Genomic DNA, 26,359 nt, shown 5'->3' with positions numbered 1-26,359 from the left:
AAAAACTTATCCATATCGTTAAAGTTGAAGTAGAAGATCAGTTACTACTACTATGGACGATGTTCAATATCAGAAGTTTTAATGCAAAAATTCATTCAAATTGGATACAAATTTAATCTTAGACATATATTTCGATGTGTACCTAATGGAATGACGAATTGAGTGCTCCCAATCTTTTGGTGAGGTGTAAAACAACAGTTTAAGGCTATTCGAAAATAATATACTCTATACTTTTTTACTTATTCTTCTCTAAATTCGGTTAACGCCCAACTTCGTTAATTCTTATATATAAAAATCAATTTGTGTTTGTTTCTTTTGATATCTGAGGGGGGAGCGGATCCTCCCCCTTACCCTTAGCTAGATTTTATTTACTCTCTTATAGCAAACTAAAAACAAAAATTTTGATATCCAAATTTCGGATGGGGTACATAGGGGCGCCGCCCCACCCCCAAAATCAACCAAATACACATATAGGCCAATCATGACAATATGGGACTTAAATGAAAGGTATTTAAGATTAGAAAACGTATCAGATATTCAATTGTCGGACCACCCCAATCCCTGAAACACCCCTAAATCGGACATATTTACCGACCATTGCAATAAGGGACTCAAATGAAAAGATTTTGCGAGTAGCATACGAATCTCATATCCAAATGTGGGATAAAGTTTCTGGGGGTTCACCCCTTCCCCAAAACACCCCCCAAACAGGACTCATTTACTGACCATTGGAATATGGGGCTTAAAAAAATGGTATTTGATTGTATAATACGAATACGAACACGATATCCTAATATGGGACCAAGTATTTGGGGGCCGCCTCTCCTCAAAAAATATCCCTAAATGGGGACAAATTTGCGACAATAGCAATATGGGGCTCAAATAATAGATCTTTGGGAGTAAAGCACGTTTCTAATATTAATATTCGGGAATAAGTGTCTATGGGGTCAACCCCACCCCAATAATTCTACCCAGATAGGAAGTATTTGCTGACCATTGCAATATGGGGCTTAAAAAGAGAGATATTTTAGAGTAGAACACGAATCCGATATTTATTTTCAAGGCCAAGTCACTGAGTGCCCGCCCATTCAAATGAAAAGTAAACCACGAATCTGATATCAACATTCGGGACCAACTGTCTAGGGGACGTCCCAGCACCATAAAATCCCCCAAGTAGGACGCATTAGCTCGCTAAGACAATTTGGGTCTTTAAGACAGTAGAGCTCGTTACTGATAGTTTTGGGGTCCATATCCCAAACCGGACATATTTGCTGGATTTTGCAATAAGGGGTTTAAATTAATGGTATTTGAGATTAGAAAACGAATTTGATATCCAATTTGGAGGCCAATAGCAATATGGGGTTCAAATGGGATTCAGGGCTATATGTTAAGGGGACAACCCCACTCCCCAAAACACCCCTAAATCGGTCATATTTACCGACCATGTCGATATGGGGTTCAAATGAAAAGTATTGGGGAGTCGAGCACGAAACTGATACCTTCTTTCGGACCAATTGTCTGGGGGTCTACCCCTTTCCAAAGTGGGACAAAGTGGGACCATTTTTTTGGGGAAACGCCCATCCCCAAAACACCAAAAAAAAAAAAAAAAAAATACCGACCATGTCAATATGTGATTTAAATGAAAGCTATTTGAAATAAGAAAACAAATTTTATAACCAACTTTGTGGTCAAGGGTTTGGGGAGTACATCTAACATCTAAACTTAAATGACATTAAACCCTCCAAGTAAAATTCGTAGTCCAATAAACATCAAATGGGACTCAGATAAAGGCACTTATATGGTTATACTGTTAGTCAAGCGATATGCATGTTCTATTTTCGTAGCTCTTTAATTGACGAAAATAAGTATTCAAAGAAAAAAGTATAATAAGGCGTAGCGGGTATTATAACTTTGTGAATTTGTTTGTAACACCCAGAAGGAAAAGAGATATACCCATTGATAAGTATACCGATCGGCTCAGAATCACTCTCTGATTCGATTTAACTATGTCCGTCTGTCTGTCCGTCTGTCCATGTTAATTTGTGTACAAAGTACAGGACGCAGTTTTCATCCGATCGTCTTCAAATTTGGTACAGGCATGTTTTTCGGTCTAGAGAGGATGAATATTGAAATTAGAGAAATCGGTTCAGATTTGGATATAGCTCCCATATATATGTTCTTCCGATTTTCAGTAACAATGCAATAAAATAGTCATCTTTTAACCGATTCTCTTGAAATTTGGCAGAAAGGATTTTTTTGTGACTCCCGACATTAGTGGTGAATTTTATGAAAATCGGTTCAGATTCTCATATCGCCCGATTTTCACTCCTAGAGCCACTGCAAGCGCATTTTTTGACCAATCTTAATAAAATGTTGCAAAACGCTTTCCTCGACAACTGCCACAATATCTGAGAAGTTTGCTCGAAATCGGTTCAGATTTAGGTATAGCTCCCATATCTATGTTCGTCCGATTTTGAGAAATATTGCAAGAAGTGCTCATTTCTTAACCGATTCTGTCGAAATTTTGCAGGAAGGATTTTCTTATCACTCTCGATATTACTGGTGAATTTTGTAGAAATCGGCCCAGATATTGATATAGCTGTCATATATGCATATCGCCAGATTTTTAGCCCAAGAGCCCAAAACACCAAAAAAAAAAAAAAAAAATACCGACCATGTCAATATGTGATTTAAATGAAAGCTATTTGAAATAAGAAAACAAATTTTATAACCAACTTTGTGGTCAAGGGTTTGGGGAGTACATCTAACATCTAAACTTAAATGACATTAAACCCTCCAAGTAAAATTCGTAGTCCAATAAACATCAAATGGGACTCAGATAAAGGCACTTATATGGTTATACTGTTAGTCAAGCGATATGCATGTTCTATTTTCGTAGCTCTTTAATTGACGAAAATAAGTATTCAAAGAAAAAAGTATAATAAGGCGTAGCGGGTATTATAACTTTGTGAATTTGTTTGTAACACCCAGAAGGAAAAGAGATATACCCATTGATAAGTATACCGATCGGCTCAGAATCACTCTCTGATTCGATTTAACTATGTCCGTCTGTCTGTCCGTCTGTCCATGTTAATTTGTGTACAAAGTACAGGACGCAGTTTTCATCCGATCGTCTTCAAATTTGGTACAGGCATGTTTTTCGGTCTAGAGAGGATGAATATTGAAATTAGAGAAATCGGTTCAGATTTGGATATAGCTCCCATATATATGTTCTTCCGATTTTCAGTAACAATGCAATAAAATAGTCATCTTTTAACCGATTCTCTTGAAATTTGGCAGAAAGGATTTTTTTGTGACTCCCGACATTAGTGGTGAATTTTATGAAAATCGGTTCAGATTCTCATATCGCCCGATTTTCACTCCTAGAGCCACTGCAAGCGCATTTTTTGACCAATCTTAATAAAATGTTGCAAAACGCTTTCCTCGACAACTGCCACAATATCTGAGAAGTTTGCTCGAAATCGGTTCAGATTTAGGTATAGCTCCCATATCTATGTTCGTCCGATTTTGAGAAATATTGCAAGAAGTGCTCATTTCTTAACCGATTCTGTCGAAATTTTGCAGGAAGGATTTTCTTATCACTCTCGATATTACTGGTGAATTTTGTAGAAATCGGCCCAGATATTGATATAGCTGTCATATATGCATATCGCCAGATTTTTAGCCCAAGAGCCACTGCAAGCGCATTGTTTGACCAATCTTGCCAAAATTTTGCACAACGCTTTCCTCGACGACTACCACATTATCTGAGAAGTTTGCTCGAAATCAGTTCAGAATTAGATATAACTACCATATATATGTCGTCAGATTTTGGGTAATTTGCAATAATGTGGTCATTTGTCAACCGTTGTTATTACAGTTTAAATATATTTGCTCGCCGAGGTCCATGAAAATTGGTTCAGAATTGGATATAGGTCCCACATTGTACTTATAGGGTAGGTTTAGGGCACCGCCCGACTTTTGCCCTTCCTTAATGGTTTAGTTTTCAATTAGGGGGGTATTTGTTTTGAGCACATTGCCCTGGGCACGGAGACCACCATGGCGCAGAGGTTAGCATGTCCGATCATGACATTTATTATCCGATTTAGCTGAAATTTGGGACAATTAGTTGTATTAGGCCCATCGACATCCTTCTTCAATTTGGGCCAGATCGGTCCAGATTTGGTTATGAACCCAAAACCTCGATTTGAGGTTTTGGGTTCATAAAAAGCGCATTTATTGTCCGATTTTGCCATAATTTGGGACAGTGAGTTGTGTAAGGCCCTTCGACTTCATTCTTCAATTTGGCCCAGATCGGTGCAGATTTGCATATAGCTTCCATATAGACCGATCTCTTGATTTTTTTTGGGGCCATAAAAGGCCCATTTATTGTCCGATGTCGCTAAAATTTGGGCCAGTAAGTTGTGTTAAGATCTTCGAAATTTTCCTAAAACTTGGCCCAAATCGGACCATATTTGGATATAGCTGCCATATAGACCGATATCTCATCTCGATTTAAAGTCTTTGCCCCGTAAAAGGCGCAATTTTAATCGGATTTCATTGAAATTTAAAACAGTGACTTATGTTAATATTTTTTTTTATTTTTAGATATAGCTACTTATAAGGTAAATATTTTGTTATACTAAATTAAACAATGACTTGTACCTTTCAGTATTTGGTCCAAATCGGAACTTATTTCGATATAGCTTCTATGGGGACATAAGGTATGCAATTTTCACCGGATTTTGACGAAAGGTGGTTTACTGAGGTGCTGGGTATCCAAAGTTCGGCCCGGCCGAATTTAATGCCCTTTTGTTTGTTTTTCTTACAGTCTTGAAAATGATATCGGGTAAATGGTAACCCCCATAGCGCATACATTGATTAAGTCGATTTTTAAAATACGCGTCCACAGTTTGCAATATGTCAAACGGTAGGTTGAGAATGGAGAAGGGGTTGAGGTATGCTATGGTCGGAAGATATGAAAGTGAACCTCGTCACTGGAAAAAACTACCGCTTCATCAAGCAGGTCGCCAATCAGCATATCTCTTACATGTTGAAGGAAAACAAAAAACCCTACGGTACAGGCTTTTACTGTTACCCAACTTCGCTGAAATTTGGAAGAGATAGTTGTGTAAGATCCCTCGACATCCGTGTCTAATATGCTCTAGGTGGGACCCTATTTGGTAAAAACTGCAATATTCACCGAACTCTAGATTTAAGGTCTTAAGCATAGTTATTACCCGATATCAATGAAATTTGAAAAAGTTAGTTATTTTAATCAGACAAGTTCTACACTGTATATCTTATTATGTAAAATTTTTTTCCATTTTACTTACCATTAAAAATAGTTTGTGTCAACAATCCATATTTCATTATAAAAAAGCATCATTTAAGACCTGTAAGTGAAAGATGTGGTTAGTTTTAGTAATTTCTAATAAAATTATATAGATTTAAAAAACTAAATTCAAAAATATTTTGAAATATCTACAACTTGTCATAATTTTCTATTCTAGCCCATACTTCAATTTATTCCCCTAAACCACCAAATGAAATAAACAATTATTTGAAATCAATAACCAAGAAATAACAGCTATCAAAAGCTCCTGTTTATGGCTATTAGTTTTAATCATTTCGTAAATATTTCTCGTAATGAATTGTATTTCCTACTTTTTGTTTAACTTTTGGTTGTTGTTGCTGTAGTTTTTCTATACACACACACACACATTGTACATGTCAACACATTCATTGATGGAATTAAGTGTTGTTTTTACATATGTTTTACTTATTTTCATACCAGCCACAACCTACTCAGAGCGAAAGGAAGAGAGTGTGATACAAGTAGTGTTTGTGTGTTTGGTGCTTGAGTGTTTGCAATTCATATTGGAATTTTCGATTTCCACTTGCCTAATGCTGTTGGTCACTCCACAATTTGTTGGGTCGGAAATACACAATGACAGCGTTTCAATTTCGAGAATGGGAATCGTTGGCCCACCACAACATAACACAACAGTGCTAAACTTGTCACCGGAAGTTGGTGGGGAAACAGTCGCTGTTTCCTTGGCGGAAGTTGCCGAGGGGCATTGGTTTTTTTTTTTTTTTGGTTTCTTTCCTTAGTCATTCGCGTTATATTTACACACCCTCCTTCGCCTGATTCTTTACGTTTGGTTGTCCATCTGTCGCCGGCACAGAACATTGTTTATTGTTTGCTTTGTTTGTCCCAAACGATGGCAAGTTGGGTAGGTCATTCTTTTTCCTGTCATTGTCCTTTGCCATTAGTGCGGGTGTTTTGTCGCCACTGTCTCGCTCGAAGAATTTATGTTTATAAATGTCTCCGTTTGTCTGTCTGTCGGCCTGTCAAATAGATTTGTGCCTGCCGAGAGAAAGTTTGTTTGCTCGTAGTTGAACTGATTTCAAATGTCAGTTCCGATTGCCGCTTTGTATGTAACTGCAATTATAATTTCATGTCATTTTGTCATATCTCTTAGTCTTGGATTTTTTGTTGCTTGCGATGGGCGATTTATTTTTTCCCCGCCTATTGGCCTCTCTCACAAATGTTGGGGGGAAACTGCTAATTACGCTTAGAGGCCCAATGCATTGTAATTTTTTTTTGTGTAGTTGTTGTTATTGTGCTTGGAATCTCATTATTCTTGTGGTTTGAAGTCAAGTTTCAAAGCGGTTGAAGAAAATTCATTACGTTGAAAAAGCACAAAAAACTTATTTAAGACTGTTGGTGTTCGTAATTAAATGTTAATTTATGCTGGTCATTTAAATTTAATTGGAGCCAAAAGCAAGTGGTAATAGCTGCAGGAATATTTAAGTCATGTTTGCAGGTACAGGGTGGCTGATGAATATTGCTACAATGATGAATATTGCTACATTTTTTTTTCGGTGTATGGAATACATTTTTCTTTTATTCATGTTAAATAAAATTATTAAATTAATTATTAAATTATTATTAATTAAATTAATTAATTAATTAATTAAATTAATTATTAAATTATTATTATTAAATAGAAAAAAAGTTATTACATTTTTTTTTGGTAGCGGCTTTCATCAGCCACCCTGTATTAAAAAGTCAATTGTCTTACCTGCAACAACAAAATAACAAATGGGAGTACAAAACAAGAAATTACCTTCGAAATTAACGGGTCAATTTCGTTTTTAAGTGTGTTACACTCAAGCCAGAGTAATCCTTGAACATTTAACAAGTAAAAAGTAAAAGCGTGCTAAGTTCGGCAGGGCTGAATCTTGGCAACCCACCACCAAGGAACTTTATACAATAAGTAAAAAGGCGTTAAGTTCGGCCGGGTCGAACTTTGGATTGCCACCACCTCGGGTATACATGTAAACCACCTTTCATCAAAATCCGGTGGAAATTGCATCCCATAGCAGTTATATCGAAATATGTTCCGATTTGGACCAAATCCTAATAAGTACAAGTCATTGGTATTTTTAGTAGCTGTATATAAAAATAAACAGATCTGAACCATATATAACAAGGATGTCGAAAAGCCTAACATAAGTCACTGTGTCAAATTTCAGTGAAACCAAATTATAAATGTGCCTTTTATGGGGCCAAAACTTTAAATCGAGATATCGGTACACATGGCAGCTGTATTTAAATTTGGACCGATCTGGGCCGAATTGAAGAAGGACGTCGAAGGACCTAACATAACTCACTCTCTAAAATTCCAGCGACACCGGACAATAAATACGCCTTTTATGGCCCCAAAACCTAAAACTGAGAGATCGGTCTATATAGCAGCTACATACAAATTTGGACCGATCTGTGCCATATTGCACAAGTATGTCAAGGGGTTTAACATAACTCACTGTCCCAAATTTCGGCGACATTGGATAATAAATGCGCATTTTATGGGCCCAAAACCCTAAATCGAGAGTTCGGTCCATATGGCAGCTATATCCAAATTTGGATCGATCAGGGCCAAATTGACGAAGGATGTCGAAGGGCCTAACACAACTCACCGTCCTTAATTTTGGAAAAATCCAATAAAAAATGTGGCTTTTATGGGCCTGAGATCATTCATCGGAGGATGGGTCTATATGGCAGCTATAACCAAATCTGAACTGATCTGGACCAAATTGAAGAAGGATATCAAAGGGCCTAACACAACTAACTATCTCAAATTTCAGCAAAATCGGATAGTAAATGTGGCTTTTATGGGCCCAAGACCCTAAATCGGCGGATCGGTTTATATGGCAGCTATATCCAAATCTGAACCGATTTGTGCCATATTGCAGAAGTATGTCAAGGGGTTTAAGTAAACTCACTGTCCCAAATTTCGGCGAAATTGGAAAATAAATGCGCATTTTATGGGCCCAAAACCCTAAATCGAGAGATCGGTCCATATGGCAGCTATATCCAAATCTGGACCGAACTGGGCTAAATTTAAGAAGGATGTCGAGTGGCCTAACACAACTTACTGCCCTAAATTTAAGAAAAATCCAATCAAAAATTTGGCTTTTATAGGCCTGAGACCATAAATCGGAGGATCGATTTATATGGCAGCTATAACCAAATCTGGACTGATCTGGACCAAATTGAAGAAGGATATCAAAGGGCCTAACACAACTAACTGTCTCAAATTTCAGCAAAATCGGATAATAAATGTGGCTTTTATGGGCCTAAGATCCTAAATCGGCGAATCGGTCTATATGGGGGCTGTATCAAGATATAATCCGATACAGCCCATTTTCGAACTTAACCTTCTTATGGACATAAAAAGAATCTGTGCAAAGTTTTAGCTCAATATCTCAATTTGTAACAGTTGGTTATTTTAAGCCTCCCGACATTTTACCTAAATATGGATTGGATCGGTTCATATTTAGAAATAGCTGCCATATTGACCGATCTCCCGATAAAGAGTCTGAAGGCCTTAAAAGCTTTATTTATTACCCGATTTCGCTGAAATTTGAAACAGTGAGCAGTTTAAGGCTTCCAGATAACTGACCCAAATATAGTTCAGATCGGACTATATTTAGATATAGCTACCATATAGACCGATCTCCCGATAAAGGGTCTGAAGCCCATAAAAGCTTTTTTTTTATCCGATTTCGCTGAAATTTAGAAATATGGGCAGTTTTAAGTCTCTCAACATCCGACCCAAATGTGGTACAGATCGGACTATATTAAGAAATAGTTGCCATATAGACCAATCTCCAGATAAAGAGTCTGAAGGCCATAAAAGATTTATTTTTTACCGCTTTCGCCGAAATTTGGAACAGTGCGTAGTTTTACGCCTCAGATTATATTCAGATATAGCAGCGATATTGACCGATCTGAAGCCCATAGATGCTTTATTTATTACCCGATTTCGTTAAAATTTGAAACAGTGGGTAGTTTTAGGTCTCCCGACGACCGTCCCAAATATGATTTGTATTGGACAATATTGAGATATAGCTTCCATACAGAGCGATCTGCCGATGAGGCAACTTATGGCATGTCCACGTTCCCTTAATAAAATTCGGTATCTCCAAAGTATCCTCCACCACGCTTTACATATTTTTGCGTGTTCTCGAACCAATTGACGAAACATTTTTTTGACTTCGAATAAGACTCCTCCAAAACATTGTTATTGAATGGTTCAACCGCATTTTCTGCAGACGAAAATAATTTACCACGCTTTCACAAGTCATTGCATGCCAAGTCAGGGCAGCATGGCGGATGACCCATCAATTGGACGTTTTGGCTGGTCAAAAAGCGCAGGTTTGAGAGCTCGTATTGTCATGGTACACAATTAGACGTCTTCTGTTGTTCGTTTTTCGAATTCAGGCAATCAAATTGTGGTCGGGCGAAACAGTCGCCACGTAACCAGTTTTGCCTCAGAAATAGGTGACCATTTGTATCGAACTGCTTCTTCCACGAACAACCTTGGTTGGACTTGCTTAATCTTCGAAAACCCACACGGTCGATTGTTGTTCTGTTTCGCCCTCAAACGCACGATTCGCCACCTGTGACGATCTTATAAATGTATTTGAAGCACCGCGATCGGATTTTTTCAACTTTTCTTCGCACTAATCGATACAACCCTTTTTTCGAGCCATTGTCAAGTTGTGCGGAATCCAACGAAAAGAAACTTTTTTTACAGTCAGATGTTCATGCAATATGGAATGTTTGGTAGTGAAAGAAATGCCCAAGGATGCCTCTATCTCACGGAAAGCCACATGACAATCTTATATTATAAGTTCGCGCACGGCATGAATGATCTCTGGTGCAATGCACAGTGGGATAGAATCGAAAAAAAAACACGTAAAAAACATTTCATAAAGAACTCCTTGCAATTTGTTATGGTTAGAGCTGAGATGTTGTCAAGATCATGTTCAAAACTTTGAGGCTCTAGGATTTATTCATAAAATTTTCTTTTCGAAAAATTAAATTAGAATGGCCCAGGGCTGAGACAAATTTTGTCTCTAGAGAATATCAAAGCGTATATTTCCATATGTTGCCAAAAGGAGAAGAAAACATTTTTTTTTCGTTTCGCTTGCTGCCCTTCTTTGCTGGAGTGTAAAAAAGCTTCAAGATTAATGTTAACACAATTTTTATGAATTTTTGGAACTTTCTTAGCAATGTCACCTAAGAAATTTTTATCAAATTGTAATTATTTTTTAAATGGAAATCCATTTGTTATTCTCCTCGACAGTCTCCGACATAAATCGTTGAGCATGATGATAAATTGGTTTTGCTGGAAAAAAATTTACATTTGAAATGATTTTTCATTTCATTTCATTTTTTTTATCTCGGCAGATTCTAAAAATGTCCATTAAAGTGTAAATTAATGTTAATTTTCGCAGAAATGAGAAAAACCTCTTCTCGGGATAATCAATTGCATATAAATGACTAAGGTCTCACCGAATGTACGAATGAAAGAAACGCATAAATCCTATCGCACACCCATACAATTCCATAATATTTTATTTTTTTTTTTCTAAGAATGCTGGTGCTTCTTCTTCTTGCTTTTCCCCATCACAATCTGCAATTGAATGAATAATTCTCTCTGTGGCATAATCCATTTGGGGAGGAGAGCGGGTATTTATCTCTCTGTTGGTTTGTGTGTTAATGCTCTCATGAGGGATAAAGATGTTCTCTTTCCCCATCAAGTACAAGAATAAGTGCAAGCTTAAATTTTGCTAGGGTGGGTGTGTGCGTGTATGTTTGTATAACTCTCTCCACTTTGGTAGTCTGTCGCCTCACATCTTTTATGCCACGATATATGTCGTGTAGTTGTACTTGACTCTTAATGTAAAACCAAAATGTAAAGTGTCACGCACACACATACACACAATGTCAAGATTGTAAATTAAAGTTGTTTGAGAGTACGAGTGGGTGTGTGTGCTTGAATGTAGGAGGTTTTTGTATTTATAGTTAAGGAAATATGCACATGCATGTTATATATGTATAAATCATAAAATATCACAGTCTGCTGTATGGAGGAGAACATGATAAACAATCTCAAATGTATTCGAGAAGCATATAAAGAAAATGTGTGTTTGAACCAGGTCTGCAGAGTGGAGCAATCCGACTTCGGAGTCGACACCGATTTTTCTAATTTTTTATACCCTCCACCATAGGATGGAGATATACTAATTTCGTCATTCTGTTTATAACACCTCGAAATATGCGTCGAAGACCCCATAAAGTATATATATTTTTGATCGGCGTCACATTGTAAGTCGAACTAGCCATGTCCGTCCGTCCGTCTGTCGAAAGCACGCTAATTTGTAAAGGAGTTACGCTAGCCACAAATACTTCTTATTAGTGTAGGTCGGTTGGGATTGTTATTGGGCCAAATCGGTCCATGTTTTGATAAAGCTGCCATTTAAACCGATCATGGGTCTTGACTTCTTAAGCCTCTAAAGGGCGCAATTCTCATCCGATTTGACTGAAATTTTGCACATAGTGTTTTGATATCACTTCCAACAACTGTGGGTAGTACGGTCCTAATCGGTCCATAACCTGATATAGCTGCCATTTAAACCAATCTGGGGTCTTGACTTCTTGAGCCTCTGCAGGGAGCAATTCCTATCCGATTGTGCTGAAATATTGAATGAAGGTTTTGTTATGATTTGCAACAACTGTATTAAGAATGGGTCAAATCGGTCCATATAGCTGCCATATAAACCGATCTGGGGTCTTGATTTTTTGTGCCTCTAGAGGGCGCAATTATTATCCGATTTAGCTGAAATTTTGCTTGAGGTGTTTTGTAAGAACTTTCAATAACTGTGCTAAGAAAAGTTCAAATCGGTCCATAACCTGATATAGCTGTCATATAAACCAATATGGGATCTTGACTTTTTGACCCTCTAAAGGGTGCAAGTATTACCCGATTTGGCTGAAATTTTGTACAACTTCGGCTTCTCTTATGACCTTTAACATACGTGTGGAATATGACATTAATCGGTTTATAGCCTAATGCAGGGTATATAAGATTCGGCCCGGCCGAACTAAGCACGCTTTTACTTGTTTTTGATTTAGAGGCGAAGTCTATTGCAATTGGAAAATATCGGTTCTGATTTTGATATAGCTCCCATATATATCGTCCGATTTTTACTAATATTGCAGTAATATGGTCATTTGTTAACCGATTTTATCGAAACTTGGCATTTACAGTGAATTTCATAGAAATTGGTTTAGATTTAGATATAGCTCTCATACAGGTTAGGTTAGGTTGAAAAGAAGGCTAACGATCCCGTGTTGAAAATAGGGTACTACATTTTTTGATATCTAAAGGGGGAGCGGACCCTTACCTTAATTTTCAGAAACGCCCGATCTCGGAGATAGGTGGTGCGATTTAAGCGAAATTTTGTGTGCTCCCTTATAGTAACCTGCAAACAAAAATTTGGTATCCAAATTTCGGATGTGGTACCCACCCCAAAAACCTACCAAATATATATTTAGAGCAATCACGATAATATGGGACTCAAATGAAAGATATTTAATGTTAGAAAACATATCTGATATACAATTGTCGGACCAAGTGTTTGGGGGACCACCCCTTCCCCAAAACACCCCTAAATCGGATATATTTACCGACCATGGCAATATAGGTCTCAAATGAAAGGTATTTGTGAGTAAAATACGAATCTGATATTAAAATGTGGGACCGAGTTTCTGGGGATCCACCCCTTCCTCAAAACACCCCCCAAACAGGACAGGTTTAAATAAAAGGCATTTGAGTGTAGAATACGAATCTGATATCCGGATGTGGGACTAGGTGTTTGGGGGCCGCCCATCCCCGAGAACATCCCCCAAAGAGGACAAATTTACGACCATAGCAATATGGGGCTCAAATGAAAGGTCTTTGAAAGTAAAGCAAGAATCTGATATCAATATTCGGGAAAAGTTTCTATGAGGCCACCCCACCCCCATAACACCACCCAAATAGGAAGTATTTGCTGGCCATAGCAACTTGAGGCTCAAATAAGAGGTTTTTTTTAGAGTAGAACACGAATCTGATATATATTTTTAAAGTCAAGTGAATGACATTTTGGGTCTTAAAGAGACAATTTGGGTCTTAAAGAGAGTGGAGCTTGCCATTAACAGTTTTTAGGGCCCATATTTTTTAAATGAAAGATATTTGAGATTATAAAATGAATTTGATATCCAATTTTTAGACCAATGGCAATGTGGGGTTCATTGCCATTTGGTGGTATTTGATAGTAGAGTCCGATGCTGATATATTTTTCAGAGTTAAATGTCTGGGGAACAACCCCATCCCCCAAAACACCCCTAAATATGACATTTACCGACCATTGCAATATAGGGCTCAAATGAATGGCATTTGGGAGTAGAGCACGAAATTGATAATCACTTTTGGGACCTCATTTTTGGGTTTCACACTACTCCCCAAACCCACCAACCACCACCGGGTACCTTTCCATATCTAAATATTACAATTTTCAATGACCTACATCGATAATATATATCTGGGCAAAAAGCGGACATCTTTATTTGGACGGACATAACTAGATCGACACAAAATGTCAAGACGATCAAGAATATGTGTGGTTTAAATGGGCTTCGGTCAATATTTTGAGGTGTCACAAACGGATTTACTAGATTAGTATACCCCCCATTCATTATGGCGGGTATAATAAATCCAATAAATGGCGTGATTTCCAAATTTTGGGTGGGGGAGGAGGGGTGCAGACTCGGGCTCGATACAACATGCTTGCTGCAACGCCTTAGAGGATTTATTCTTGATCGTCTTTACATTTTTATACCCACCACGGAAGGATGGGGGTATATTCACTTTGTCATTCCGTTCGCAACACATCGAGATATCCATTTCCGACCCTATAAAGTATATATCTTCTTGATCAGCGTAAAATTCTAAGACGATCTAGCAATGTCCATCCGTCTGTCCGTCTGTCTGTTGAAATCACGCTACAGTCTTTAAAAATAGAGATATTGAGTTGAGACTTTGCACAGATTCTTTTTTTGTTCCATAAGCAGGTTAAGTTCGAAGATGGGCTAGATCTGACTATATTTTGTAATAGCCCCCATATAGAGCGATCCGCCGATTTAGGGTCTTAGGCCCATAAAAGCCACATTTATTTTCCGATTTTGCAGAAATTTGAGACAGTGAGTTGTGTTAGACCCTTTGAAATCCTTCATTAATTCGGCCCAGATCGGTACAGATTTGGCATATAGACCGATCTGCCGGTTTACGGTCATCATCAATTCGGCCCAGATCGGTACAGATTTGGCATATAGACCGATCTGCCGGTTTACGGTCATCATCAATTCGGCCCAGATCGGTACAGATTTGGCATATAGACCGATCCGCCGGTTTACGGTCCTAGGCCCATAAAAACCACATTACTTATACGATTGCTGAAATTTGAAACAGTGAGTTGAGTTGGGTCCTTCGACATCCATCATCAATTTGGACTAAATCGGTCCAGATTTTAATATAGCTGCCATATAGACCAATCTGCCGATTTACGGTCCCAGGTCCATAAAAGCCACATTTATTACCCGATTTTGCTGAAATTTGGGACAGTGAGTTGTGTTAGTCCCTTCGACATCCTTCATCAATGTGGCCTCGGTCTAGATTTAGATTTAGCTGACATATAGACCGATCTGCCGATTTAGTGTCTTAAGCCCATAAAAGCCAAATTTATTATCTGATTTTGCTGAAATTTGGGACAGTGAGTTGTGTTGCGCCCTTCGACGTCCTTCTTCAATTTGGCCAAGATCGGTCCAGATTTGATTACAGCTGCCATATAGACCGATCTTTTGATTTAAGGTTTTCGGGCTATAAAAGGCGCGTTTATTGTCCGATTTTGCCAAAATTTTGGACAGTGAGTTTCACTGAAATTTGACGCAGTGAGATTTCACTGAAATTTGACGCAGTGGCGTAGGCTTTTCGACATCCGTGTCGTATATATTTCAGATCGGTTTATTTTTATACTCTCCACCATAGGATGGGGGTATACTAATTTCGTCATTCTGTTTGTAACTCCTCGAAATATTCGTCTAAGACGTCATAAAGTCGAGTTAGGCATGTCCGTCCGTCTGTTTGTCGAAAGCACGTTAACGTTCGAATTTTGCAAAAATACTTTGTATAAGAGAAGTTCGGTTGGGATTGTAAATGGGCCATATCGGTACATGTTTGGATATAGCAGCCATTTAAACCGATCTGGGATCGCTGAGCCACTAGAGGACGCAATTATTTTCCGATTTGTCTGAGATTGTGCATGAGATGTTTTGTTATAGTTCCTAGCAACTGTGAAAATTATGGTTCCAATCGGTCTATAACCTGACGTAGCTGTCATATAAACCGATAAGGGGTCTTGACTTCTTGAGCCTCTAGAGGGAAATCCTATCCGGTTTGGCTGAAATTGTGCATTGTGCAAAAATTGTGCCAAGCACGGTGTAAATCGGTTTTTAACCTGATATAGCTGCCATATAAACCGATCCTGGGTCTTGACTTCTTATGTATTTGTATTTGGTCCAAATTGGAACATATTTCGATATAGCTGCTATGGGGCATAAGGTATGCATCTTTCACCGGATTTTGACGAAATGTGGTTTACATATATACCAGAGGTGGTGGGTATCCAAAGTTCTTCCCGGCCGAACTTAACGCCTTTTTACTTGTTCGTACTTCCACATATCCGTTGAAATCACCATAACAGTTCAACGAACATAGATATACGATTAAAACTTTGCATCTGCTCTTTTTATTGGTGTGGGTCGTTGGGGTTTTCAAATGGGCCATATCAGGTAGGAATTTGTTACAGCTCCAACATAAAGTTTTCCTTCGACTTGACTTAGTGGTACTCTGGATATAGAGTTTTTTCATGGCTTTCAACATTCGTGGTAAGTATGGTCTACATCGGTTTATAACCTGATATAGGCGTAATATAAACCAATCGCGTGATTTGCAATATAGAGCTTCAAGAATCGCTGATCCAATTGTTTTGAAAGTAGTGTTGTTTGGGACTAATACCATCCATTGTTAGTATTGTTCAAATGGGTCTATAACATTATATGACACCCATAGCTCTCGGATTAGTTTTCTACGACCCTTGAATCTTCAATGTAAGTCCAGATTTTTAAAAAAAAAAAAAAACAAGTAAAAGCGTGCTAAGTTCGGCCGGGCCGAATCTTATATACCCTCCACCATGGATCGAATTTGTCGAGTTCTTTTCCCGGCATCTCTTCTTAGGCAAAAGAAAGGATATAAGAAAAGATTTGCTCTGCGATTAGAGCGATATTAAGATATGGTCCGGTTTGGACCACAATTAAATTATATTTATGTTGGAGACCTGTGTAAAATGTCAGCCAATTCGAATAAGAATTGCGCTCTTTGTGGGCTCAAGAAGTAAAATAGAGAGATCGATTTATATGGGAGCTGTATCGGGCTATAGACCGATTCAGACCATAATAAACAAATATGTTAATGGTCATGAGAGAATTCGTCGTACAAAATTTCAGGCAAATCGGATAATAATTGCGACCTCTGAAGGCTCAAGAAGTCAAGATCCCAGATCGGTTTATATGGCAGCTATATCAGGTTATGGACCGATTTGAACCATACTTGGCACAGTTGTTGGATATAATAACGAAACACGTCGTGCAAAATTTCATTCCAATCGGATAAGAATTGCGCACTGTAGAGGCTCAAGAAGTCAAGACCCCAGATCGGTTTATATGACAGCTATATCAGGTTATGAACCGATTTGAACCATATTTGGCACAGTTGTTGGGTATCATAACGAAATACTACGTGACAAAATTCATTCAAATTGGATAAGAATTGCGCCCTCTAGAGGCTCATGAAGTCAAGACCCAGGATCGGTTTATATGACAGCTATATAAGGTTGTGGACCGATTTGAACCATACTTGGCAAAGTTGTTGGACATCATAACAAAACACCTCCTGCAAAATTTCATTCCAATCGGATAAGAATTGCGCACTCTAGAGGCTCAAGAAGTCAAGACCCAAGATCGGTTGATATGGCAGCTATATCAGGTTATGGACCGATTTAAACTATACATGGCAAAGTTGTTGGATATCATAACAAAACACGTCGTGCAAAATTTCATTCCAATCGGATAAGAATTGCGCACTCTAGAGGCTCAAGAAGTCAAGACCCCAGATCGGTTTATATGACAGCTATATCAGGTTATTGACCGATTTGAACCATACTTAGCACAGTTGTTGGATATCATAACAAAACACGTTGTGCAAAATTTCATTCGAATCGGATAAGAATTGCGCACTCTAGAGGCTCAAGAAGTCAAGACCCAAGATCGGTTTATATGGCAGCTATATCAAAACATGGACCGATATGGCCCATTTACAATACCAACCGACCTACACTAATAAGAAGTATTTGTGCAAAATTTCAAGCGGCTAGCTTTACTCCTTCGGAAGTTAGCGTGCTTTCGACAGACAGACGGACGGACGGACGGACGGACGGACGGACGGACGGACAGACGGACGGACATGGCTAGATCGACATAAAATGTCGCGACGATCAAGAATATATATACTTTATGGGGTCTCAGACGAATATTTCGAGTAGTTACAAACAGAATGACGATATTAGTATACCCCCCATCTTATGGTGGAGGGTATAAAAAAATTTAATACAACGAACAAAAATGTTTATATTTGAATGGTTTAAACAGAATCGATGCCGATGGGTTCGCAAGATTTGGCCCGGCCGACAAATTTCTATAAGATTTTGAATTGGCATTTATTCTTGTTTGGCATTTATTCTTATGACTTGTATTATGTCCACTGTTTTATGTTATCCGGTTGGCAACACAACGATTTAGTTTGTTGAATTTCCATTACATTCTCATAAACAGAACAATGCTATTTCTTTGGAAATGTTCTTATTTACATTTCCAATTGAAATAATATTCGAGGAAATTATAAAACGTTGAGTAGGTCTCATAACTTTACAGTCGTTCCTTTATTCCCCTACAAATAAATGCTCCTTCGTATGCTGTTTTCTTTGTTTTGAGATGGGTTGAGTTGGTGAACGGCGTTTTAGTATTTCTCGCTACACAAGTACTAAACTCTCAAGCATCACTCTCTTAATTATGTCAACAAGTTTAATTCAAGGAAAACATGTGCGCGTGCTATATGATATGTATGGGTGGTGCCGAGACAAATTCTATGAGTATGTGAATTTACTCTTTATAAGGGTTTCCTTAAACACTTAAGGGATTTGTTATTAAATTTGTAAAATTTAATTTGTACATTTGAACGAATTGCAATATAGAGTTTAGTCGATTTATGTTTTTGTTATTTTAGCAAAGAGTTTCAGTCACTCGCTTTCAGCTTAGATAATTGCTATTGAATAATGTAAAACATTGTAGCCTAAAATACATTTTATATATAAAAATCAATTTGTATTTGTTTGTAGGTATGTTTGTTTGTGTGTTCCTTATAGACTCGGAAACGGCTGAACCGATTTTCTTGAAATTATTACAAATGGTGCATTTTTTGATATCTGAGGGGGGGGGGGGGGCGGACCCTCCCCCTTACCCTAATTTTCAGAAACGCTAGATCTCGAAGAAGGGTGTTGCGATTTTTGCGAAATTTTGTGTGCTCTCTTCTAGTAACCTGCAAACAAAAATTTGATATCCAAATTTCGGATGGGGTACCTAGGGGGGCTGCCCCACTCTAAAACCTACCAAACATATATTTAGACCAATCATGACAATATGAGACTTCAATGAAAGGTTTCTAGAATGAGAAAACGTATCTGATATCCAATTGTCGGACCAAGTGCTAGGGGGACCATCTCAAACCCCAATACACCCCTAAATCGGACTTATTTACCAACCATGGCAATATGGGACTTAAATGAAAGGTATTTGGAAGTTGAATATGAATGTGATATCCAAATGTGGAACCACGTTTCTGGGGTCCACCCCTTCCCCAAAACACCCCCCAAACAGGACTTATTTACTGACCATGGGAATATGGGGCTTAAATAAAAGCTATTTGAGTGTAGAATTAGAATCTGATATCCAAATGTGAGACCAAGTGTTTGGAGGCCGCCTCCATAGCCACATGGGGCTCAAATGATAGGTCTTTGGGAGTAAAGCACAAATCTGATATCAATATTCGGGAAAAGTGTCTATGGGGTCACCCCACCCCCAAAACACCCCTAAATCGGACATATTTACCGATCATGGCAATATGGTACCCAAATGAAAGGTATTTGCGAGTAGAATACAAATCTGATATTCAAATGTGGGACCACGTTTCTGGGGGTCCACCCCTTCCCCAAAACACCCCACAAACAGGACTTATTTACTGACCATGGGAATATGGGGCTTTAATAAAAGGTATTTGAATATAGAATACGAATCTCATATTCAGATGTGGGACCAAGTGTTTGGGGACCGCTCATCCCGGAGAACATCCCCCAAAGAGGACAAATTTACGACCATAGCAATATGGGGCTCAAATGAAAGGTCTTTGGAATTAAAGCAAGAATCGGATATCAATATTCGGGAAAATTGTCTATGGGGCCACCCCACCCCCATAACACCACCCAAATAGGAAGTATTTGCTGATCATTGCAGTTTGAGGCTCAAATAAGAGGTTTTTCGGAGTAGAAGCCAAGTCACTGAGTGGCCGCCACCTATAGAAAAAAGGAGCTCAAATGAAAGGTATTTAGGAGTAGACCATGAATCTGATATCAACAATCGGGACCAACTATCTAGGGGACGTCCCACCACCATAACAACCCACAAATATGACGTATTTTGTCACCATGACAGTTTGGGTCTTAAAGAGATTGGAGCTCGCTTATGATAGTTTTTAGTGCCCATACCATTTAAATGAAAGGTATTTGAAATTAAAAAACGAATTTGATATCCAATTTTTAGACAAATGGCAATGTGGGGTTGAAATAAATGATAGTTGAGAGTATTTCACGATGCTGATAATTTTTAGGGCTAAGAGCGTCTGGGTGTCAAATGACAGGTATTGGGGAGTAGAGCGCAAAATGTATACCCACTTTCGGTACCAAATTTGCGGAGGTCTACCCCTTTTAATAAGGAGCTCAAATAAAGTTATTTGGGAGTAGAATAGTGTAAACGAATCTGATATCCAAATGTGTGACCATGTATTTGGGGTACCGCCACTTCCTCATAGAGTACACATTTACCGACCATGGTAATATGTGGCTTAAATTAAAGGTATTTGAGATTGGAAAACTAATTTCATAACCAATTGTTGGGGTCAAGTGATTGGGGACACTTCATCCCATAAACTCCACTTAAACCAATGGCAATATGAGGTTTAAATTGAGAGTAGAGTCCGATGATGATATTTTTTTTCACGATTAAGTGTCTGGCGAACCACCCCATCCCCCAAAATACCCCTAAATCTGACCATTGCAATATAGGGCTCTAATGAATGGTATTTGGGAATAAATTGATACTCACTTTCGGGACCATGTTTTTGGGTTTCATACTACACCCTTAAACCACCAACCACCACCCTGGGTGCCTTCCCACTCCTAAAATCCCCATAAGAATATCGGGCTCAAACAAAGTCTTTTAAGAATGGCCCTATACCCTCCGAGCGAATTCATAGACCAATTAAGCTCATATGGATTCAGATAAAGGCGGTTATATTGTTATACTGTTAGTCAAGCGATATATCATTTTTGTAGCATGGCAATTCACTAAAAGCTCTTTAATTGCCGAAAACTAATATTCAAAGGATCATTTTGTTCCATATAAAGTAAAAGAAGGCGCAGCGGATTGGGCCGGGTTCAGCTAGCTATTTATAAAGTCTACGTTTCTAATATTGTACTCAAATGATAATCTAATAATCTTTTAAAATTATCATACTGCCCTCTTTACTTCCACACCTTGCTGAGTTCAGGTAATGTATGGCATCTAATTATGGTTGTTGGTATTATGGGACGCAATTTTTGTGAAAATGTGTAACAGATACCAGCAAGAAGCGCAAGTGTGCCGCCGTCATCCCCATCAGGTGCTGAAGGCATACGGAACATACCATCAAATGGATACCAATGTTAATCCGCATCATTATCAGCATCATCGCCCTCATTATGAATGTCATCATCATCAGAAGCAGCGTCAAAATTCCTTAAAAATTATGTGACAAAGATTTGATGATAATTTGTTTAACCATAATGAGGGAGCCTAGCCTTGAAATGAGAAACCAGGAAAAACATGCACCTTGGTTGTGTGAAGGCCTTTGAGTGCGTTCGCATGTGGGTGTTAATAAATTTGAGCAACACTCACCACACTTACAAACATCAGTTTATTCACACATTTTTTTTGTTGGTGTCCAACCTTTCGTTTCGTTTTTTAGATGATGCTGAAGCCCTTTTAATTTATGACAATTAAATTATATCAGAAATACTTGGCTTGACAAGAGCGACGTGTTTTCATTAGAATACCTAATTAAAAATTAAAAATAACGTCGCTGTTTGACGCTGTCATAAGTTTCGTTGTTGGCGTACAAAATCTGTGTAAGAGTCGTTAAACGTTGTGAACGTTTAAGCCATGATTTAGTGTTGACACAGGGATTAGTAATGTGATTACAAAAAGGCCAAAGGCTGGGAGTGGGAGAAAATTTACTTGTGCTTAATGTTGCTCATTTACCAATGTTACTCTTTTTTTTTTGCTCATGTAAAGGTTGGCTAATTAAAAGGGTAGAAGATCAAGGGTAGGGGTCAGAGCTCAGGAAAATGGCTAGAATGATTCCGTTGTGTATTTGTAATAGTTTAATCTAAAATGATTTTTAATGAATACAAAAATTTTCAATTGTCTGACTCTTTTTTGTAAAAAATTGTACTTTTAAAAAATAAGTTCAAATGCCGTCGAAAAAATCAAAGCCTCAGCTCAAGTTGCTCATTTCACTAACATTATAGACATTTGCGAGTATTTCAGGTAGGGGAAATTTTGGCCAAATTTAAGCGAAATTGGGAAGTTGATGCGACTTTTATGAATCTATGACCCTAAGTTGGGAGATTGGGGAATATGGGGACTATATATCTTTGAAATTAAGATGCCTATTGGAAAGAGAAGAATCTGTCCTAAGTTTGAGATCTATAACTTCACTTTTGAAGACTGTAGCGTGATTTTAGTAGTGATAGAAGGACGTCTAACGATGACCAAGTATATATATTCTCTATTGCATAGGGAAGGAATGTCGAAACGAATATTCTTCCATCATTTTGGGGGAACTAAAAATTAACAACTAAAAATGTGCTATGTTCGGCCGGGCCGAATTTTGGGAATCCACCACCATTGATTCAGCTAAATAATTACAAACCAGTAAGGAAGGGCAAAAGTCGGGCGGTGCCGACTGTATAATACACTACACCTACCCTATAAATACAACGTGGGACCTATATTCAATTCCGAACCAATTTTGATGGACCTCGGTGAGCAAATATGTTCAAACTGTAAAAACTACGGTTGAAAAATGACAACATTATGGCAAATTACCCAAAATCTGACGAACTTATATATGCGAGCTGTACCTACTTCTGAACCGATTTCGAGAAAAACTTCTCAGATAATGTAGTAGTCGTCGAGGAAAGCGTTGTGGAAAATTTTGGCTATATTCGCCAATCAATGCGCTTGCAGTGGCTCTTGGGGTGAAAATCTGGCCATATACATACATGACAGCTATATCTAAATCTGGGCCGATTTCTATGAAATTCACCAGAGTCAAGAGAAAATCTCCCCAGCCAAATTTTGAGAAAATCGGTTAACAAAACACCATTTTATTGCAATATTACTGCAAATCGGACGTACATATAAATGAGAGCTATATCTAAATCTGAACCGATTTTGACCACACACACACACACCACAGCGTTGTGCAATATTTTGACAAGATTGGTCAGTAAATGTGCTTGCAGTGGCTCTAGGAATGAAAATCGGGCGATATATATATATATATATATATATATATATATATATATATATATATATATATATATATATATATATATATATATATATATATATATATATATATATATATATATATATATATATATATATATATATATATATATATATATATATATATATATATATATATGAGCTATATCTAAATATGAACCGATTTCCATGAAATTCACCAGTAATGTCGAGAACCGCAAAAAAATCCTTCCTGTCAAATTTCGAAAGAAACGGTTAACAAATGACAATTTATTGCATTATTACTGAAAATCGGACGAACATGTATATAGCCAGATCTAAACCGATTTTTTCCAATTTCAATAGGTTTCATCTCTAGGCCGAAAAACATGCCCGTACCAAATTTGAAGACGATCGGATGAAAACTGCGACCTGTACTTTGTACACAAATTAACATGGACAGACGGAGGGACAGACAGACAGCCAGACAGCCAGACAGACGGACATAGCTAAATCGAATCAGAAAGTGATTCTGAGTCGATCAGTATACTTATCAATGGGTCTATCTCTCATCCTATTGGGTGTTACAAACTAATTCACTAAGTTATAATACCCTGTACCACAGTAGTGGTATAGGGTATAAAAATAAATTTTGTTGAAGGGCATAACTTTACTAAACGTATCAAATTTCTGTCCAACTAGGCAAAAATTAAAGCTTCTAGAAACCAAACAAGGATAGACGAGATATCGGTTTATGTATGTATAGCTCCCATATCAGGTTAAAGAGCGATTTGACCCGTACTTGACATAGTTTTTGGAAGTCATAAAAAATCACTCCGTGCGAAAACAGACGAACATGGTTGGATCGATTACAATATCAAGAGGATCAGAATTTATTTTTACACCCACCACCGTAGGATGGGGGTATATTCATTTAGTCATTTCGTTTGCAACACATCGAAATATCAATTTCCGACCCTACAAGGTATATATATTTCGGATCGTCGTAAAATTTGAAGACGATTTAATGATGTCCGCCTGTCCGTCTGTACGTCAGTCCGTCTGTTCGTCAGTCCGTCTGTTCATATATCCGTCTGTCCGTCTGTCTGTTGTAATCATTTAAGAGCCCCCAAAAATTAAGATATTGAGCTGCAATTTCGCACAGATACGGCTTTTTGATGCACGCAGGTTAAGTTATTGAACGGGCCAAATCGGACCATATTTGGATATAGCTGCTATATAGACCGATTTTCCGCTAAAGGGTCTAATGTCCATAAAAACTTTATTTATTACCCGATTTCGCTGAAATTTGCAACGGTGGGTAACTTAAGGCCTCATGCCATCTGACATAAATATGGATTATATCGGTAGATATTTAGATATAGCTACCATATAGACCGATCTCCCGATGAAGGGTCTAAAGACCATAAAAGTTTTATTTATCACCCGATTTCGCTGAAATTTGCAACAGTGATTTATTTTAAACCTCCCGACATCTGACCTAATCATGGTTTAGATCAGACTATATTTAGATATAGCTACCACATAGACCGATCTCCCGATTAAGGGTTTAAAGACCATAAAAGATTTATGTATTACCATATTTCGCTGAAATTTGCAACAGGATTTATTTTAAGCCTCCCGACATCTGACCTTATCATGGTTTAGATCAGACTATATTTAGATATAGCTACCATATAGACCGATCTCCCGATAAAGGGTCTGACGCCCATAAATGTTTTATTTATTACCCGATTTCGTTGAAATTTGAAACAGTGAGTTACTTTAATCCTCTCGACACCTGAACTAAATATGCTTTAAATCGGCCTATATTTAGATATAGCTGCCATATAGACCGATCTCCTGATAAAGGGTCTGAAGCCCATAAGAGTTCTATTTATTACTCGATTGCGTTGAAATTTGAAACAGTGGGTAGTTTTAGGTCTCCCGACGTCCGTCCTAAATAAGGTTTGTATCGGACGATAGTTGGGTGTAGCTTCCACACAGAGCGATCTGCCGATGAAGGGTCTGAAGCCCATAAAAGCTTTATTTTTTTTTTCTTATGATTTATATTTTTTAAACCACTCAATGTCCGCGCCGAATTTTGTTGCATAATTTATCCAATTTTCACCAGATTGTGGCAAAAGCGGGTTTACATATACACCCGAAGTGGTGGGTTATAAAAAGTTCGGCCCGGCCAAACTTAGTGCCTTTTTACTTGTTTTATTTTGTAGGGTCGGAAAACAATATTAGATAAGAGATGACTAGATTAGTATACTCCACATCCTATGGGGGTGGGTATAAAGAAGGAGAAATTTTCCACAGCTTTTTTTATACCCATAGGATGAGGGTATACTAATCTAGTCATTCCGTTTGTAACACCTCGAAATATTGATCTAGGTCCCTATAAAGTATATATATTCTTTATCGTCTCGACATCCTGAGTCAATCTAGGCATGTCCGTCCGTCTGTCTGTCGAAATCACGATAGCGGTCGAAGGCGTAAAGCTAGCCGCTTGAAATTTTGTACAGATACAAATTGTTACCTTTTTTATTCCCTCTAACGCCGCTTTGCCCCGGCACCCAAACGATGTGGATCGTACCATCCTCAGAGAAAGTGTAATTCTTCTTCTTACACTTCTTGTCGTAATGGTTGTTATTGTCTTGATGGCTAGTTTACTCTCCGTAAAGAGGTTTTAGTTTGCCCCAGTTCCTGAATGGAATGTTCATGGGCGAATTTGCAATTGGCAAAGAAGTTTACACTCAAAGTCCTCGCATAAACACCAAACCTCCTCACGCATTTGTGATCGCCCGGATCTCGGCCTGCGGGACCGTATTACAGGTGGTCTAAAACAGATCTAAGTCCCTGGGCTGTCAATGTGGACCAACTCTGTCCTCTAGCTTTGATCTATCCGTAACACATGATTTTTCAGATGGCAATACTAGG

The 26,359-nt window shown here is 38.1% G+C and overlaps 1 protein-coding gene across 3 annotated transcripts in view; it reads right to left on the bottom strand.

Annotated features, from left to right (window-relative positions):
• Positions 1-26,359, bottom strand: part of LOC106087268 (dopamine receptor 2) — a 161,551-nt gene that overhangs the window by 73,584 nt on the left and 61,608 nt on the right. For all 3 annotated transcript variants that reach the window (XM_059362565.1, XM_059362566.1, XM_059362564.1), the window contains exon 2: positions 5,337-5,396. The gene's annotated coding sequence lies outside the window, so the exon portion shown is untranslated. The remainder of the gene's footprint in view (positions 1-5,336; positions 5,397-26,359) is intronic.

The sequence above is a fragment of the Stomoxys calcitrans genome, chromosome 2, assembly GCF_963082655.1.
Source record: "Stomoxys calcitrans chromosome 2, idStoCalc2.1, whole genome shotgun sequence".
Classification (NCBI taxonomy): domain Eukaryota; kingdom Metazoa; phylum Arthropoda; class Insecta; order Diptera; family Muscidae; genus Stomoxys; species Stomoxys calcitrans.
This window is presented reverse-complemented; position numbering and strand designations above follow the sequence as displayed.